Here is a 16,732-nt window from a genome sequence, read left to right on the forward strand (position 1 = left end):
AAGAGAGAAGAGAGAGTGAGGGGAAAAGAGAGAGACAAATCAAGGGTCAGAAGCCAGGCAGCCACCAGTCAGCCAGACATGAGAACCAGTGGAATTAGGACACACAGAAAAATAAAATCCCCAAGACAAAATGTAGCTAAAGAGAAACAGATTAAAATAAGAGCTAGGATAAGAGTGATGAGCATTCATAACTAATAAGAAGTCTCCATGTCTTAATTTTGGAGCTGCTTGCTGGCCCTAAAGAAAACAGCCTGCTGCAATCTATCTCTTCCTTGCTCATGGAGATTAATCCTCTCCCCCCCAGGAACCAGGGAAAAGAGCCAAGGGCTCTGGAACCCTCTTGCTTGAGCCTGCTGCTTGCTTACAGAAGACCCACTTCACGGTATCTCTTCTAAAGAAATTACTTTCTTATCAACTGTATGTGTGGGCTTTCTCAATTATTTTGCTAAGTCATCAGGAAACTGGAAGCCTGACCAAGTGCAGAGACCCTGTGGTAACAACAATACCCATTTGCTCAGCAGCTTGAAAAAAAAAGTTTTTTTTTCTGAAGATCATAACAACTTGCAGCCTTTCATAATTTATTAATATGTCCTCATTGAACAAATATTTGCTCAAATACTATCTCATACAAATCACTGCCTCTAATTGCTGTACAAAAAAAAATCGAGCAAACTGATTTCCTGCCTTTCAGGAGTTCACAACTTATTATAAACAATAATTATGAAAATAATGAGCATATGTGCACAATTATTGCAGTCTTCTGTGCCAGGCACCTTTCAAAGTTTGCTACTCACATGACCTCATTTAGACCTGCTGAGAACCATTTACATCATTCTTGTTTTACAGACCCTGTTAATATCTTGTCGAAAGTCATACAGTTAATAAGGCTCGGGGCTATTTGTTATCTACAAATCCCAGGTTTATAAACACTTCACATATAAATAAAGAAAGAATTAGACTCATTCTTGTACTGAGTAATAATCTGTTGGAAGAAAAACGGTAGAGAGAAGGATTGGCCTGAGGTGTGACCTCCTCGTCATGCACACAAGTTGACCACTGCCTTCTGAAAAATGACGGATATTTATCATGTTCAAAAGTCAGTAACTGCCAAATACATCACAAAATTCCCCATTAGTTTCAGACACTTCCAAAGCACTCACAGGTCTGATTTTTTATTTGGGGGGGGGGAATAGAGGTTTTTGTTGTTGTTGTTGTTGATCTGGGTTTCTCCAGTTAGCAATACAAAGCAAATGTTGAGTTTAAGAAAAGGAAATATATATACCATAACCCTGAGCTGTATTTTTTGAAAACAGGAAAGCTTAGAAGCAACTACAAGGTTTTAAAGGGTCTGGGAAAGCATGGGTTAATTTGATCCTTCTTTAAATAGCTGTGTGTTAAAAATAAACCTTGGCACCTTTGAAACAGAAATTCCATATGTGTATCACATAAAATACATCCGAAGTATTGTCTGGGTAACGATTTCTTTTTAATATTTATGGAAAATATATGTTCTAGCCACTAAATCTTCCCCCTTCCCCTCCTCCATCAAAGTACTAAAATAGGAACATGCTAAGAAAATATTAACGGCAATCCAATTCTTCTCCTTGTCCTCACAGAGACCCGGCCTGAGGAACTTCCTCAAGTCCAGTGCAGATGTGAACCAACTCTCAAGGGATCCAGGCTGGACACTGAGGGGTCCTTGTAACCAATCTCCAGTCAGAAGGGAAATCAGGTTAAGACAGCATTTTGGAATTCAGCCTGTTTGAAGTGCTCCAATCACGAACCAGACTGAAGAAATAGCTACATCTGTTGTCAGCTGAAGACATCACCCCGGAAGGGCTGCGGGCTCCTTACTCTGCTTGGAGAAGCAGCAGGGTACAAAGGCCACACAGGGGGCCCTAATCGCTTGCACCTTTACCATCATTTCATTTTCTAGGGTTCTAGAAATAGCTACCCTTTTATCTCTATCTTGACAAAAATTATACAAATCAAGAGGCATCTCACTGAGGAACCTATGCCAAGAAATCTAGCCAGCACACCCTCGGTCGGGGTAGCAGAGGCTCCTTCTCACCATAGCACACGTTCCTCCCACGGTGGCACACATTCCCTTTCATGATAGCTAGTCCACACTCCCTCTCTCAGTAGCAAGTGCTCCTTCCTGTAGTAGCACACACCCCCTCTCCTGGTAGTACATGCCCTGCCTCCTCTCATAGTAGCAAGCGCTCCCTGCTCACAGTAGCACACACTCCCTCCCAGGGTAGCACATGCTTCCTCTCCAATGGTCTAACACTCAGTGACAGGTGCCTGCGATTCACCCACGGAGTTCTGGGCTCCAGAGAGCTTAGGCATTAGTACTTCTCTGGCTCTGCCGTGCACAATACATACAGATTGTCTCCTGTGTTCAGACCGGTTCTGCCATCTCCAGACTTTTGAGGCCGTCTGTTTACCTGGGTTGTACTTTCAAGAACAGCCTCCCCTGGGGCTCTCTTCAGCGGCTCTGACCTGTCACATGGTGCTCAACATCATTCCATGACTCCTTTAATCTTCGTATTTCCAGTGCAGCTGAGACTGGACTGTCTCCAATGGCCTCTCGTGGTGTGGTACCAAGCCTCAGGGTCTCTCCGTGACCTCTTCAAACCATGCATCTCTCAGGCTGCCAAAACCACCACCAACCAAATGAGAGGCTCTTACACATTCCCAAGTTGGGCTAACTAGCTTAAGATGCAGGCTTTACCATCCCCACCCCCTTTCTGGACAACAGCTGTGTGCTGATTCGGGAGGAAACCATCCCAGAAGGTTTCACCTCAACAATATTGGTCTCTTCTTAATCACTGCTGCTGGTCTTTCAGCCACAGGCAAATAGCTCAGTTGTCACAGTAAAGGTTTCACGTTAGTGGTTCTGGTCTCCTGTTACCCAGTCAACCCTTCAGCCACAGATGGCCAGAAACCACATATATGTAATTCAAAATACAATTCACTTCGTCCTGATAGAATCTTTTAGAGACTGTCAAACTTCTCTTCCAAACATCACAAGCCAGGCTTCAATCATTTGCATGGTTTTCAACATTCCTATCTTCTAAATTCCCACATCTCTAAGCCCATCGAGTTCTAAGCACTGGGGGGGGGGGGGGGGGGGCTATTCAAGTCCAAAGTTCCAAAGTCCGTCTCAAAATAACATGGCCACATCTGTCACTGCATTATCTCACAAACTGGTCTGGTTTCTGTCTCTGTGTGTTTGTTTTCTATTGCTGTAATAGAACATTCTGACCAAAAGCAAATTAGAGAGGGAAGGGTTCATTTCATCTTACAGCTTTCCATTCCTTCATGAAGGGAAGGCAAGGCAAGGCAGGAAGTCAAGGCAGGCACCAAAGCAGAGGCCACAGAAGAACATTGCTTAGCGCTTTCTTCCTCAAGCTCACACTCATGTGAGTTCTCATACCTCCCAGCACCACCTGCCCAGTGATGGCATTTCCCATAATGTCTTGGGCTGGGTCCCTTCCACATTAACCACCAATCAAGCAAATGTCCGCACAGGCTTGCCTACAGGTCAATCTGCTGCCAACTTGCCAAGAAAATGATTCAACAGATGGGCAAAGATCTAAACATTTGATATACATAATTGAAGAATTTTTTGATCTTCTTCTACGTCTAGTAGGAGTGTGACTTGATACATGTGCTAGAAATGGCATATTGGTCATCATTACCAGCAACAAAATAAGGTATTGACCTAAGGACTTAGCAGTTTTACTACTAGAAATGCATCCTGCAGTGTGCTTACATCAGTCAAGCAGCACATTCAAGGTGATATTCTTTGAATTGTTTAAGACATTAGAAACACAGAAAACAGTCTTGGGCATCTCTAGGATGTTAACTACTTTCCATAAATACTGATGAAGGGATATTATGAATTTACAAAGAAAAGGAAGGGGATTCTGTATGAACACAGACTGTGCTCCAAGTGAAGAAAGAATCAAATACAGGGTTTCTGTTTAGACAGAGGCATTTGCTGGGCTGTTGTTTGAAGTCTCTGTGATTCTTCAACAACAAGACTTGTTCATCAACAAGTGAAGATTGCACATTACGAAAAGTGTATGATGCACCTGTCTTTCTGTCTCAGAATGCACAGAGGAACTGCAGCTTGTTTTTCCATAAATCTATGTCATAGCTGATTTCATGATAATGGGGGCTTTAGAAATCCAGAAACAAATCGTAAATAAACAGAATTACATGTCCTTTGTCACATGTAAAACTGTGAATTTATTGTCAGTAAGATTTTATCACCCCAAACTTGCTTTGAAAGAAACTGCAAGGGGAAGGATTCTTAGATTTACTGCTTATTTTTCCAGTCAAGTTCACTGCTAAAAGCCAACTCTCTATGGAAGTTATATGCCATGGGTCCTCAGGAAGGGCACTGAATGTCACCTCTTAAGATGCAATGACCTGAAAAGCTTCTGCAGAATTATTACTTGTGAATAAATCAGTCACTAAAATGCATCCAACCCAAAGAAATCTTTAGGTGTGGAAATACAGCTTTTAATTTTTTAAAAAAGCTTTGTATTTCATTTAACTGGATTATTAGCATTCGGTGAAAATAGCATAAATATGTAAAAATTTTACTTTTATTTATGAATTTCAGCCTGTTAATATTTCAACACACTGACAAACAGAAAAGAGATCCAGTGGGAGAGAAGCAAACACGGTTTGTCCTCATGTTGATCTGCTCACCACAGCGGGACTAGCTTTATCACTGCCCAACAAGGTTGAGTCATCAGGAGCATTGACGAGGTGCTTACCCGGCTGTATTAGGTCTTTTCCCCTTAAGGGCAGTGGTTGGAGTAGCTAATGAATGACTATGTGCATTCATCCTTACACGTGAACAGGACACTGAGCTTGCCAGAAGAATAACAACTATGGGTTTACGTGACTGAAAGTATGAACTGACAAGGTGACTGGTAAATAAAGTCAGCATAATGCTCAGCTTAGAGAACTAAAAAGGATCCCCAGGAGCCAATAGCCACAAGAAATACAGCCAGGGTAGCATCCATGTGCAAGTTCACTTTCTTTGTAACACTCTGTGAGTTGACAGTGCCAATAGACTGTGGTCAACACTGTCTGTCCCACTGAGCCCAAGAAAAGTAGTTCCATAAGAGCATCATGGTAATGCCTTCTGCTTAGGTATTAGGAATAGTGTTTGATGCATGGAGCATTCTGTCTTAATTCCTCTTTTCTGTTAATTAGGTGTTAAGCTGAACCAATACTATTCCAGTAAGTGACACATTAATTTTAAGGACAATATGAAAATGTTATCTTACAAATACCTAGACTAACTTAACGTTGATGTCTTGGGACACACCCCTGCTCACTCTAACCTAACTCTTTTCTCTGAGTAATTACAGCTGAGCCAAAGCAGAATCAGGGAAATCCTGACTTTTGATCTAGGTGCCTGACTCCTGGCCACAGGGCGAGACACGTGGCCTTAAGGATCTTCCCTGGAAAGCCATGCTTTAAAAGATGATTTCACTGGAAAGATGGTTCAGCCGTCAAAGAGTAGGCTTACACCCACAAATATAAAAGCTGATTTCCAGTGGGGAAATGAATTCTATGTCCACAAGATGTGAGCCAACATGTATGGTTTGCACCTTCGTTTTTCCCCTGCAGTATAGCAAGCTGACTTGGCACAGATGATCTAATTTAAGACATTTCCTTGGAAATCTCTTAAGTGTTTTGCAACTTGAAGTGTCTATTGCCATCCTGAAGAAGCGGGGCTCTGTTAAAATAAAAGCAGGAAAGATTTTCTTTCTCTCTTGGTTTATTTATTTATTTACTTTTGGTCCTGTGAGAATAAATTTTTAAGGCATTTCCATGGCAAAGTTCAAGCTTCATACACTGAAAATGTAGTTTAGATCCCAGAGTTAACCACATAAAGCAATTCAATTTGGGTCTATACCGAAAGCCTTTAGTTTTGAACTGTTCCTTCAAATAACCACTCATACTTTAAATCCCTGACCTCATCACATTTGCTACTTATAACATCTAAACTCGTGTATAATATTTAAAGTAGGAATTTGTAAAGATAATGTAAAGATACTTCTAGAACAAACACTACGATCATCCAGAGGCAGGGAGGCAAAGCACAAAGCGCGGGGCTGTACTGTAAATCCCACTGGGAGTTAAAAGTCTAGACTCAGTTCAGTCTCCTATCTGAAATGAAATGGTCACATTAATTGATCTGCAATATTTTTTCCACTTAAAGAAAACTTGGATATTATTGTTTTGCAGGTTAGCAAAGTTCTCCTGGCACCAGACCAAAAAATATATCGATGTAATAAAATCCAGCTGGCCTCCTCCTTCAGCAGAATTTAACCGAAGCAACTTTCCACATCCCCCAATAAACACGGAGACCATGCTACTCCAGAAGTGAGATCTCTTTGCTGTTATTCTCGGAATTTGTTCTCTAATATTTTTTAATATGTCATTCTGAGTAGGTAGACAAAAGCCAAGGACTCCTTTTATGAAATAGTTTAATCACTTCTAACTGTCCAACTTCCCATGTCTAAGAAGGGAGTTCCAACTTCACTTTATCCCAACAACAGAAGACCAAGGACGAGTGTCTGCCAAGCTGTTAGAAGGAAACCTGACTGGTAGGAGGAAACCATTGTCAAAACTTCAGAGCATTTTAAGCACGTTGAAAAGACTCTGGAACCAAGCATAGCTTGGCACACTAGTGGTTAAACTTTTATTTGGAAGTTTAATATCTGTAACTGTTTAGACCTATAATTATTTCCTAGTCCAAGTATATTAAAAATTCAAGTAAAGGAAATGCTTGGAGTATATCTGTTGAGCATCCATGTCCTATAAGACAAAGCTTGCTCAAAAAGTGCATCTGTTCCGATGTCAGAGCACTTAAAACATAACCTCACCAGAATCCTGTTACTTAGTAGAACTTTTGGAAAGGCTGATGCCCAGCGAGTGCTGGACAGACGGTATACTGACTGGATTCGCAGTAGTTTCTAGTACAATAGGAATTTTAGAAAAGCAAACAGCATGGTGGTTGACAATGACTTCTGAAGTCAGGGCTTGCTTCCTTAATTGCTAAGTTGTCAGCCATAACCATGTGTGCTTAGCTCTACAGACCTTCACCCTTTTACATAAAAAGTAGGAAACTACTGGAGGCAACTTTTAGTTAACGGGTATATAGGCTTATCACTGAATTAGGTGCCTTTTTCTCGTCAGTAAATACCAACTTTTCCTCTATATGAAAACGAAATCTAATTTTTGTTCTCTTGATTAATTCTCTCATGCATGTATGCATGTATCTATCTATCTATCTATTATCTATGTATCTACTTACCTACCTACATATATATATCCATGCCTCCCCTGTGTGTGTGTATATGTGTGTATGTGTGTATGTATATGTGTACATGCGTGAGAGAGGTGAACACTGGGTGTATTCTGGTGACTGACTATCTCCTTAGCCCCTCAGGCATAATTTTTAATGTTTTAAGTAAGAACTTATTGCTACTAAACTACAGCAAATATAACTCCACATAATGATTTTATTAAATGCTTTTATGTTATGAGTAAGATAAAATGTGTTTGCATTTTTCATTATCACAACTGTATTTTGGAAAACAAAATATAAGTATTCTTCAGGACTTTCAAGAGAGTTGCAGGCTTATTTTTAATATGAAACAACAAGACATTTATTCTTCCAAAAACTTTCAAATTCTAGAAGAAGAATGTTTAGTATTTGTAAAGGAGTTTAGAAAAGCTTGAATACTCAATGTAAGAATGGGTACCCTTATGAGAACAACTTGATAATGCTTTCGGCCTTCAGCCTGGTCATAGCAGCTACCGTAGAGTTGGAATATCAAGACCCAGTATCATTTCCAGGAAGCACACGTTACCATATATTCGGAGGCTTCTCTTCTGCTTTCACTCTGAAAGCATGGATGAGTGAAACCTTACCTGTTTCTAGTTATTCACACTAACACATCCTGACTTTTTAAAAGTCTACATTTATTTCCCAAACACTGGTTGGAAATGAATAACAGTAAATTATCAACCAAAAGCATAACACCTACACAATGCGGAGGGAACATTTTGGTTTGCTGAGCTAACAAATGTTACGGTTCTGAAGGCAAGGAATATTTTTACTAAATAAATACCAAAGTCTCACAACTTACAAAGAATGAGAAGCAAATTACCACAAATGTGACTATACTGCTGTCTAAACACCTCCAAAAGTATGGCTTTATTTTGAAAAATTTTAAAGGATAGAGGCCCTCAACTTGAAAGAATGGTCATGTCTAACACTTTTAATCCCAGCTACTACCTAAATATATACTTAGCATTGTGTTCTCTTTCACAAGGGAAGGGCGAGAGTAAACAAATGACGTAGGTAATCTGATTAGCAGTAATAAGACCAACTAAGTCCTCAATCCAGGGCGAGCTATTCTGACTTTGTATTCTAAATACACTGTAGACACTAAAAACCCTGATTAAAGTTCAGTTATTCAGCACACTACTAGCCGCAGTGTTTTGCTAACTTAAAGCTGCTTTTGCACATTCCAAAGAAATAAAGATTATAGACTTGCGCTGACTCTCTGATGCAAACAATGCTAAGTAATTACAACAACAACAACAACAACAAAAATCCACCGAGTAGAAGAGATGCTGTTTTTAGTTGTTCTTTAGTAGGTGTGGGGAATCAAGTAATTTAGGAAGAGAAGACACAAACTGAAGAGCACACAGACAGATTGTTGAAACTGAAATAATTAAATTATTTAACAGCTAAAAGGACAGATTGTCAAAAATGTCTGTATTTGACACTGCAGAACACTTGCCTGGGTGAAATGAGGTTAGTACAACTTACCACGAGACATGGATAATGTGCATTTCTTGTTGAAAACCTAATTATAACATCAGATTGTAAGATATTCTGTGCAACCTCAATGTCGTGACATATCTTTGGCTATTAATTCAAAATATAGATATGTTTGTTGAATATAAAAATATTCAGCTGACAAAAGCTAAAGTCTTGTGCAATCCAAAAGACATCCTTATTTAAGTTTCCCTGCAATGCAGATACTATAATCCTCATTTCATAAACTGGGACTAAAGGCTTCAAACTAAAAATAATTTCATCAAAGTTATGTCATTTGTAAGGGGCAAGACTAGTATATAAATACAGGACTTTTAGTTCCATAGCATTTAAATCAGTCTAGGATGTCCTATCTAGCAAATTCAGGCACCTCGTACTTCTTAATGTGGTAACCATTTGTTCCTTCTACTGGACTCTAGTTATATACTTTCAAAGTCTGAAGAAAAGTTAAAGACAATCGAGTAAGTCAAAATCACATAGGTGATGCTGTAATTACACAACGATTAGGCAGCATAGAGTGAACAGAATTATTTAATCTCCATTGGCCTCAGAGGCTTCTCTACAAAATGAATAGACATCCCTTTTACTACGGGGCCTATGGTGGCATCAGCTTGCTAATGGAAGCTCATGTAAATGGCTAAAATAATTTGTGAAGGTGGCTGGTAAGATGCATGTACCATCTGATTTTGTAGACTTATTGATGTGGGTAACCCTCCTTGGTGTGGACAGACATCACCCAGATCATCTAAAGGCTGAATAAAAGAAAAAGGCAGAGGAAAAGGGGCTTCATGGGCTGCCTGACTGCATGAACTAAGATCCTGCCCTGGTTACGGCCAAAGTACTTGTCACTGCCAAGCCTACACAACAGGCTGGAATTTGTACTATAGGTCTCAGAGTCTCTGACTTAACAATAGTGGATCACAAGACCTCTTAGCCGCTACAACTGTGAGTCAATAATCTGTATGTATATATGTATATGTAGATATACATAAATGAGTGTGTGTTCCTCCTATCCAACCAATACAGAGATAATTTAAGGATTAGAGAAAGTATTATGAGTATAGTATGGGTCATAGAAAGCCACTAATATACCCTGAAATCACAACCATACATTTCTATCGATTCTTAGAATACACAAAATTATATGGAAAGTCATGGCTGTTCTATGTATGTTAATTAGAAAAGGAAATGAAAAGATTAACATATTGTTTTCAATATTTGCAAAGATACAATACACATCTGAGTTTTATGTTATATATATAAAGCTTATAAACATTCTCTTTTATCTATCAGGACAGTCACTCTATATATGCCTTCTTTCCCTCAAATAAATTTCTTTGAATATCTGTGGGGTAAAAATTATTTTCAGGAAAGAACAACTCACACCTGCTCTGTCGAATGCAACATAGGTATGATTCAACAGGGAACATTTAACAACTTGAAAGATGGCTGCCTCGCTTTCTGAAGCTTATTAAAGTCATCTCCATTCCAGAGATTTATGAGGCTGAATAAAATTTTGAAATATTATAGAGACCATCTGCAGGCATACATGTCGATGAATTACCTCATCCCTGGCAGGGAAAGCCGAGCACTGACTGCAGATTCCCTGGGAGACAGCACACAGCACGGAGCTAGGGAGGGTTCAGAGGTGTCCACCAAAGAAGCCAGCAAGTCCACAAACTTCCATCGTACTCAATTCCACCTCCAGGTCTGCCATGTGCCTCCTTCTCCTTGTGTCTTCTACTGCTCTCCCAAAGACCTGCCCAACTATGTTAATGTGTGTGCTATTCCTGAACACAGCCAATGACGTTTGCTTTGCAACACATTCTCTGGAGCATTCTACCTCAAGATATCTGAATAGTTTACCCCGCATTGGCTCAAGTCACTTTTTAAATGAAAGATGCTTGGTCCATTTACTTGCAATTCACAGGGAAATTGTAATTTTTCTCACCAACTTTTTGATCAAGCACTTTGTCATATTCTAAAATTATTTGTATTTTTCTACTATGGTACCATATATCATTTGTTTCTCTTTTCCTTGCACCTATGAAGCGCTGAGTACCTGGTGAATGTTGAATTCAGAACATGCTCTGCCATTTCAGACTTTGTGTTTGCTTGGCATGAGATGTTTGCCTCAACCCCAGAATATTAATTATCTTTGCTAATCTTTTACTACTTTTTAAAATGTATTTTTTTTTCAGTGCGGGGAATCGATCTGCGAACTCACACCGATTTGACACATGCTACATATTTTTACTCTCAGTCCACAGTGCTTTTTTTTTTTTTAATCTCCACTGCATAGTATCTAAAACAGCACCCATACCTGCTGTACTGGCTGGTTTTATGTCAACTTGAAACAAACTAGAGTCACTAGAGAGAAGGCTGTAGGGCATTTTCTTAATTAGTGATTGATGTGAAGGACCCAACCCATTGTGTGTGGGGTGCACCCTTGGGCTGGTGGTCCTGGATCCTTTAAGAAAGCGAGCAGAGCAAATCATGGCAAGTAAGCCAGTAAGCAGCACCCCTTCATGGCATCTGTACTTAGCTTCCTACCCTGCTTGAGCTTATGTCCTGATGTCCTTTCATGATGAACAGTGGTATGGAAGAGTAAGACTTTGTAAATGTGTTCCTCCCCAAGTTGCTTTGGTCATGATGTTTCATCACAGCATTAGAAATCCTAAGAAACCTGCTTTCCACTTGCTTAAATCCAGCCTGTTTTCAAAGCCTGTTCAAATTTGTCTTCTCAGGTTTTCTCAGATCTCGCTTTGTTCTTTATTAAAGGACATTGAGCCTATAATTCGTGATCCTAGAGAAGCTAAATAAGAAGGTGAACCCAAAGAAAAACATATAGGCATCCTCCTGAATATTAACCTCCATCAGGTGATGAAAGGAGACAGAGACAGAGACCCACATTGGAGCACTGGACTGAAATCTCAAGGTCCAAATCAGGAGCAGAAGGAGAGAGAGCACGAACAAGGAACTCAGGACCGTGAGGGGTGCATCCACACACTGAGACAATGGGGATGTTCTATGGGGAACTCACCAAGGCCAGCTGGCCTGGGTCTGAAAAAGCCTGGGATAAAACCGGACTCGCTGAACATAGTGGACAATGAGGACTACTGAGAACTCAAGAACAAAGGCAATGGGTTTTTGATCCTATTGCACGTACTGGCTTTGTGGGAGCCTAGGCAGTTTGGATGCTCACCTTACTAGACCTGGATGGAGGTGGGTGGTCCTTGGACTTTCCACAGGGCAGGGAACCCTGATTGCTCTTTGGGCTGACGAGGGAGGGGGACTTGATTGGGGAAGGGGGAGGGAAATGGGAGGCAGAAATCTTTAATAAATAAATAAATAAAAATTCTCTTTGTTCTTTCCCATCTCAATTGGACCTCAGCAGTATCCAGAGTAAATGTGTCTTTCTCAAGCTATCTATAAAGCTATAACCTGTAAACCATCTTTGTTTTCTTTGTAGAACCCAGTGTAATGCCCAACAACTTTCTGGCCTCCTAATCTAACCTACAAGTTATAACCAGTTTTTTTAAAAAAAATTAATTTAGTCATAATCAAACCTGATACAGTGTAAGAAGGTTTTCTATTCCTCAATAGTCAATGTAAATAAACTTAGCCTGATCAAGAGTGGTGTATTAGTGCCTTGTCACTGATCTCATAAGTGACTCTCAATCTCAATAACTTCTTTGAAGCATTTGCAAAACTACATCACGGTTCTCTATCAAACAAATGAAACAAATTAATTTCACATGTGCCATTACTTATCTTGTAAATAACCTTCCATTAGTTTTCATAGATTGTGTTTCATGGACCTATGCCCTTCTCCATCTCTCACTTCGGTTTGCTCTCAATGCTCTAACACAACACCCTTCACTAGGGGACATCCAAATCGTACTCAACTATCTAAGCCCCATGGCTCTAAGGACAAGGGGAGTGTATTTTATGTACCTAGGACACACTAAACTTTTAGTTAAAATTTGCAAGTATATGTGTGCATTTGAAGAGGGAAACTTGATCAGACTCAAAGGCCTAAAATCCCAAAGAATTATGAAACACCAACTTGACCTTCTGCTCAGGTTCTTGAAGATGCCCTCAGCTTTATGGAGAATATTAGAGCATTGATGGGTTGACATCTCTCTAAATGTGTGACTGAAAAAGAACAGCTTCAGTACAGAATCAAGACAGGGAACATGCTGAGAATCAGGTACTATGTGAAGGAAGAAGTGAACAGAGGAACTTGTAGTAATGCAACTGTAGACACAGGTTACTTTAAGGAAAAGGCTTAGACGTAAGAAAGTTGCTAAAGACAGACTATTCCAAGAGAAGGTTCTCAATCATTTAAAACATTGTGTAAGAGTCAGGCAAACCTAAGTTTATTCTATCCTCATTATTGAATTTCTGCAGATAACAGAGGACCTTTTAAAGTGATTTAATTAGAAAGGAAGTCACTGAATGGAAGATTAGAAAAAGGTTAGTTCTAATAAAATATCATACTTGTGATTTCATGTCCCATGTCTACCATAGAATAGCAACTGACGTTCACAAAAACTACTGGGACATGGCATTAGACTACTGTGAGGAAGCACATAGCCACACAGAGTAGTTTCTGTTCTCTGTGTTGTATTGTTTTCTTATCTAACAGTGGATATACATTATTCACATAGTAATAGCTGAAATATGTACTTAGCAAGAATGCAGAAAATTCAAAAATGGAAATAAATTAAGTAGATTGTTTCAGGAAATTATTTGAATTTTAATTAAAAAATTTCTAGAGCCATATTTTTCTTCATATATTTTGTTTGTTCAATTATACATTTTTATTCTCCAATCATCTTTTGACAGCTATGATGTATTGGGATATGGTTCTCAGGAGATAGTGGAAAGGGTTTAGACTTGAATGTTGGCCCTAAAAAAGGAAACAGTTTGTCCTAAGAATGTGTTTTAGGCTCTAAGGTACAGATGTGTGTGTATCAGATGCTACAGCAACAAAAAGAGGAAGCGATACCATGGGTTAGTATTCGAAGGAGGAATCCCTCACATCTCATAGAGCAGGCACCGAGGCTTGGAGACATTCATCTGAACAGTTCATGTCCAAAATGTGACTTCCGGAGTAATTGATACGAGTCAGAAAGTCAAATATAAGAGGTAGTAGCGGAGATAAAGTTGCAAACATCCTACATTTATGCTAAAGAGCTATAACAAAGCACCAGACAGGTAAAAGCAACTTTAATCCTCAAAGGTGACATTGGAATCATGCATTAGATGCTCACTGAGGACCATAGTATATGGGATGGTCTGATGAGAGATAACATCAGGAAGGAAGGAACACTCAGAGCAGCTACAGGCCTTTGTGTGGGAAGATGCAGGGCTGTGAGGGGGACACAGAGAAGAAGAGAGGAAAAATAAAGGGGAAGAAGGAAGAGAAGAGAGAGGGAAAGGGTCCACTGAGAACCATTTACAATTTTAAAGACAAAGGGTTGCAGGGCAGCTCCTGACAGAGCAGACCTGGAGAACTCAGGAGGCAGGAGGTCAGGCAGTCTCATGACCAGCATTCCAAAAGATTTTCATCTCTTTAGCAGCAGGCTAGACAGCCACTGCAGTTAAAGACAGTTTTCCAAAAGCCGATTCAACCTGTTCTCTGAGTATACTTTTTTCTTTTAATCATTTGAAATGGTTACACAGAAGTGTGTCAGATTGGCCAGTTTTACTAGCTTGTGAAAATCTGTGAGTGCCTGTGTCAACCAGTTTTCTTACTCTTTTTTTTTTTTTCTTTCTACAATTGTGGTTTCACATACTTCAGCTTGTTCCAGAAACTCATTGTATTGTACACAAAGAAATAATGAAGTTGGTCTCCAAAATTAAATCCATGATGATCAAGTTGTCAAAATTTGAAGCAAGCAAAATATGTCATATAACTTAAACAATTATTTGAATTATTTTCTCCTCATGTGAATTTCTCAAGACCAGTGGGCATGAAGACACTTTTATTTGCAATATTTTCTCTGGTGTTTCAAAAATGCATGCTACATTTTAAGAACACATGAGCGAATGAATGAGAATAATACTTGTTTATGGTTTGAATATAAATGCCCCATCAGTTCACACATCTCAACACTTGGTTTCACTCTTCTAGTTAGTTCATGGAAAAGTTAGCCTAAAAACCTGATCGAGAAGCTTCCATGATTCTGAGAAGCAGAGGCTGCTGGCTGTGGGTGCAAATGATACATTCCAAAGACTTTTTCTATTCCTTGAGTAGATGCTAACTTTTTGCAGGTAGGATGGCTGGGTATTGAATCTAGGTCTGCATACATGCAGACATGTGTCCCATGAAACTTGAGGGCAAGTTGCAGACTTAAAAGGCAAAGATGGAGGACAGAATGTAGTGGGAGAGGATAAAACTTTAGTCTTTAGCACGAACACAGTTACATACATTACATAGTTAAACGACCATTTTGTGCTGAAGCTAAAGGGAAGTGTATTATGACGCCCCTCACTAAAAGGAGGAACAGCTGCCACACCCTCAGAGACGATACAAAAGATACCTTCCAAAAGATATCAATGGAATGAGAGGATGGAGAAATGGCTCAGTGGCTAAAAGCATTTACTGTTCTTCCAAAGGACACAGGTTCGATTCCCAGCACCCACATTTCTTACTACAGAACCAGTTCTTACGACAGTTCTAGAGACTCAGGGCTCTCTTCTGGCCACCATAGGCATTAGTCACAAATGTATCACACAGACGTACATGCAGACAAAACACTATACATATTAATTTTTCAGTGTTACTATTAAGAAAATGTTACTAGTAAGAAAAGCAGATTAAATCAAGAGCTACCACCCATCAACATGTTACATGATATTTAGCTACACTGTTGCATTTTTAATTTTTTTTAGTCACCTGGCAAGTTTTTCTAAGTATGCATATGGCAATGACTTTCTAAATATATAACCTGTATGCTCTCTTCCTTCGACACCTAGTTTTACTCCTTTTGCTTCTTAGCAGGAGAGAGTAAACCTGGGCAGATCCTACACCACCTGACCTCTCTGAATTCAGTCACCACACCACACTTGGGAGGGAAGGCCAAGGCAGTAGTAGGGAAAGGGTGTAACTGAAAGGAGAAGAGGGAGTGTCAGTCTGATTTCTAGCTTTTCCTTGGAGTATGCCTCCCTCTCCTGTTAACTTTCATTACCTCTAATCAACAAAATCATGAATATGAAAGGACATGAGCAGAAATGAACGGCAGCCTGTATGAGGCAAGGACTGCGGTCAGCTGAGGAACAGATACCTAAGTACCTGTGTGTGTGTGAGTGTGTGTGTGTGTGTGTGTGTGTGTGTGTGTGAGAGAGAGAGAGAGAGAGAGAGAGAGAGAGAGAGAGAGAGAGATTGCATGCGTCTGTGATAATAAGTCCTGACTGATTTTTGCACATTTGTGACCTGTGGGGTGTGCTTTCTCACATCAGAAATCCTCTAAAAGCAAACTCTCCTAAGCAATAAACTTTCCAAGGGAAACATTTGTATGTCCAAAGCTGTCCTCAGAACTACACTTTCATCAAAGTTACGAATAGCTCCCCTCCCCAATCTGCTCTGTTATGAAGGAGACGGAACAGTCCATCCTACAAAGGGAGCTCACTAGAAGCTAATGCTATGGATATTCAACAGACAGAAGATGTACTGGTCAAAGATAGATAAAGGAATGGGTGATCCTTAGGAAATCCCATGGAAAACTGTTCTTCAAGAACAGTCCATTTTAAGGTAATATAGTCATATTTGATTCTTCATTGATGTTGTAGGTCGATGGATTTCATTTTGGAAATGGAAGAAGAAAAATACACAGA

General features: G+C 39.7%; 1 protein-coding gene across 5 annotated transcripts in view; it reads right to left on the reverse strand.

Annotated features, from left to right (window-relative positions):
* Trpm3 (transient receptor potential cation channel subfamily M member 3) overlaps positions 1-16,732 on the reverse strand; it is an 804,706-nt gene that overhangs the window by 534,634 nt on the left and 253,340 nt on the right. The window lies entirely within an intron of this gene.

Source organism: Microtus oregoni, unplaced genomic scaffold, assembly GCF_018167655.1.
Source record: "Microtus oregoni isolate MIOR12 unplaced genomic scaffold, Mior012 000012F_ref0000307, whole genome shotgun sequence".
NCBI classification, from domain to species: Eukaryota; Metazoa; Chordata; class Mammalia; order Rodentia; family Cricetidae; genus Microtus; species Microtus oregoni.